At 44.4% G+C, this 4,071-nt stretch overlaps 1 protein-coding gene across 1 annotated transcript in view; it reads right to left on the bottom strand.

Annotated features, from left to right (window-relative positions):
• Nucleotides 1-4,071, bottom strand: part of LOC109303288 (SAM domain-containing protein SAMSN-1-like) — a 187,674-nt gene that overhangs the window by 169,240 nt on the left and 14,363 nt on the right. The gene's annotated exons all lie outside the window — the stretch shown is intronic.

Genomic DNA, 4,071 nt, shown 5'->3' with positions numbered 1-4,071 from the left:
CCCTGGCCCCACCCCCCAGCCGGAAGCCCCTTCCAGGATTTCTGGGTTGGAAGTTCGGGTAGGTGTGGAGGGGGGGACCCTGGGCAATGAAAGAGCGTGTGGGGGAAGTGGCCTCTCTCCTGCTCCATGCCCCATGCCCCATGCCCTGCGCTGCAGCTGCTTGGGGCTGCCTGTGCCCGCTCCAGACAGCCCCATGAGGGCTGCGAGCGCCTGCAGCGTGGGGCACCAGGCATGGGGCGGGGGGGGGGGCTGCTTCCCCCCCCATGCTCAGCTTTTCCCTGGGCTCCTTCCCTGTGCAGAGAAAAGAGGCCCCTCACCTGCCCCATGGACAGCCCTGAGTGGGCTGCGAGCACCTGCAATGCGGGGCACTGGCCACGGGGCAGGTGAGGGGTGACTTTTCCCCATGCTCAGCACCAGCTTCTTCCCTGCTGGTGAGCAGGGGGTCAGAGCTGTGCGCTGCCCCCCGCCTGTACTGCAGGGCTGGGGGGCACTGGGTGTGAGCAGGCAGGGAGCCAGTGGGAGCACCGGGCCCACACTGGTGCCCTGGGGCCAGTGCCAGTGGTGCCCAGAGCAGGGCGGCAAGAACGCAGGGTCCCAGCTGGCAGGGGCTCTGTGGAGCTGGGCCAGCTCCCACCTCCCTGCTGATGCAGCCCAGCCCAGCTCCACAGACCCCTGCCAGCCTGCACCCTGCTTTGGGCCCCACCGGAGCTGGCCCTGGGACATTGGTCCCAAGACATTGGGATGTTGGTCCCAAGATGGTGACTAGGGGGCAGTCAAGGGGCGGGGCACCTGTCAAGGGGCAGGGCTCCCCATGCAGCCCTCGACAGCCTGCCGAAACTGGGTAAGCAGCCCTCCGCTCAAAATAATTGCCTGTCCCTGTTTTAAACAGATTCTAATACAATTCTATGACCCCAGGAGCTAGAATACTAATAAAAACATTAAAAACAATGACAGTCCACAATCTAATCACAAAACCTGGCAGAAACAAGCAAAACACTCACTGATCTTCCAGGCCTCACACAGTAAAGTATCTTATTTCATGAGTGGACCTATTGCTTTCAGTGGCATTGGTTGAGAAATAAGTTGAATGCAGATAATAGAATCTGAACCCTGGTACTTGGTAACTAAGTACTGGTTTTATTCATTATTACCCTGACCCTAAAATTAACTATTGAATTATGGCCCATTAATTATGGCCAAGGATATTATTGTACAATCATATTTAATCTTCTAGTACAGAAGGTGAACGCACATGTATAAGAAACTGTACTCCTAAAAGTTTAAAATTTTACAAACTGGTGCTAAAACCATGTTGAGACTTGGGTAAAGTCTGTCTCACATAAGAGGAACAATCTTATTGGCCACGAACTGTAGTTCTAAGCCATACCAGTAAGTCTTTTTTATCCGTGTGGGCCAAACTATTATGCTGATCTCTTGAACATTACATGGCTCACATGGCATATCTCTGAAAAGCAAAGATAAAAGGTAAGCAGAGGTGTTAAAAAGGTTTATTGTCTTAGTTATATTTGTGTTTTACGTAAGATTTTATTCCAGGTTTTAAGGAGGATTAATACAGTCTGGGAATATGGTCTAAATCTTAGTACTCTTTGAGTGAAGTTGTAGATGCAATGGTCCAGGAATTGTGTGAGAGGCAAGGATTTTTCTGGGTGATATCTTTTATTGGGCCAACTGCATAGCTTGGATAAAGTTAGACAAACTTTTGAATGCAAAGCATTCTTCTTCATGTCACCTCGTTTTGACGTAGGTCACCTGAAGAAGAATACTTTGCATTCAAAAGTTTGTCTAAATTATCCCAACTATGCAGTCAATCCAGTATAAGGCTTAAACTGAACATGTCACTCTACCTAAAACTTGGAAGTGGTTGGGTTCAAAGGGCGAAAGAGTTGGTTCCCAGTTAAGGGTCCCTATAAACTTTAGAACTTTTTTGTCTAAGTAGCATAGCTGAGGTTTCAAAGCAACAAGACCTCCTAGAATGAGCTAAGTGCCTACTGGGTAGACGGTTCTCTAGTCCTTTAAAAATCCATGCTAAAAGGAAAATTAAGAACATCTGATTTTGGAATACTCAGGAATCAGTCATGCTCAGCTTGATTAATAAAATACATTTACATGCTTTCATTTTTGAGAGAAACACCTTTCTTCTGTAACATGCAGTAATTCTAAAACAGCCTATGCAGCATAAGTTTAGGAGCCTCATAAGCAGTCAGTGGAAAAAAGAACTGAAATTACCTGAGGCTAGATTGTGTCAGGTGCTGTCAGTGCCTAAGGTGGTGATGAGCATACAAAGATACTTTCTGCCCCAGGGTCATTGCTATAAGCATTTCTGATGTGCCTGTTATAGGAATGTGTGTCATTTTTCTTTAATTTGATAGCAGAAATCCTGGCAGGAGGAGAGGGGAAGATTCTAGGCAGAAGCTCTACAGTGAAGCAGGGAGAACCTCAGTCGCTTTAGAGATAATACTCTTCTTTAGTTGAACACAACTGTTCTTTCAGGTGGCATTACTACCTGTAAGGACTATGGCTGGTGCTGGCAGAGGCAAGAAGTATATGTAATGACTGGCTGTTTGGGAGCCTAAAGTCCTTATTCACCACACAGTGCTCACTCACACCATACGCAGATGCAAATAGACTAAGAAGTTGAGAGGACTTCAGGAGGTGGCCTTTTTTAGCTTGTCCTCCAGTGAAGTCCAAAGCACTAGGTTTCATTTTGCCTTAGGACTTTACAAAGTCAGCTCCACCTGACCTGCTACATCCAGTTTCAGTGAAATCAGCTACCCAAGCTCTGCTACTGCCTTACCAGGCTACACAGTTGGCTGTACCAGCTTAGCTGCTAGCGGGGCCAGTCCCACAAAGTGAACTGCAAATTAGGTCTAGAATCTTTTCTAGACCCCTAATTCTCTTGTTCAATTTAAGATCACTACCCAAGCATTACTTTTAGTTCAGGGTTTCTTGCTTTCTCCAGGCTACAACCTGTCCTAATTTCTTTATACATTTACATGTGCTATTTAATACCATTTCCATAAAACAGAATAATAATAGATTCAAAATTATGTAAGAAAACTATTCATAACTGCATGGGAAAGAAGTGGAGTATATAAATTAGACCTTCTGAATATGTAAATTCAGCCTGGCAGGACTTGCATTTCTCCTTTCTCTTAAATGGGCAGCAAAAAGGATCTTTTGATCTTTCCAGAGCTGTGGATCACATTAAGAAAGATCGTTGTTCAGAGTTACATCAAAGGTATTTTCTCTGATTCTTTACTATTTACAGCACCTACCACCACAGGATCCAGAAACTCCATCAGGATTATAGAAAGCAATGGAGTGCAGCAAGGCTGTCAATTCACTGTCCTACTCCTGAATTAATCCTGGTTTAATCTGTGTATTGTGGACTGGCCACAGTCCAACTAAGGAGAACAATGGCAGTGACAACACACTAAGGTACACATCTGAAATATTTGATAAAAAATGAGATTTTTTCCATTGGAATGTGTTTCACTGGTCCCTTTACCTCTTTCAACGAATCCGTTTATCCTCAAAGAGGGTGTTTTAAAATCAAATCCATTTTTAACCAACACCATGGTTCAATAGCCATAGGGACATTTTTTCCTGTAAATTCTCTTTCTGGAATTTATATGGAGGCTTCACCTAATTTTACTACCAGCATATTAATTATATCATGTTATTACCTTAATTATGATTTATTTGCATTTCATCTATCTCAGTAGAAATATTACTAGAAATATTTGGCTGTTTGCAAAGCTATATTATGGTAAGCTAACAAATGTAATTTCTTCCCCCCATCTTCAACCCCAAATTTTGCTATAAAATGCAAACTAGCCCTATGCTACACTAAAGCACTATGATGCAATAAACTGGTACAATGCATTTAATTTAGGTTTTACCAAAGGCTGCCATATGGGAAAGAGATGGAGAAATGCACAAGAACTTTTTTGACTTAAATTCTTAGCTCAAGGTCCAGCCTGGATGGGTCCTTCTAATTTTTCCCTGTCCATGACAGCTCCTATGAAGCTCTGGGATAGAAAGACCACA

This window comes from Gavialis gangeticus, unplaced genomic scaffold (genome assembly GCF_001723915.1).
Source record: "Gavialis gangeticus isolate Ggan-Ray unplaced genomic scaffold, GavGan_comp1, whole genome shotgun sequence".
In the NCBI taxonomy this organism is placed as follows: Eukaryota; Metazoa; Chordata; order Crocodylia; family Gavialidae; genus Gavialis; species Gavialis gangeticus.
This window is presented reverse-complemented; position numbering and strand designations above follow the sequence as displayed.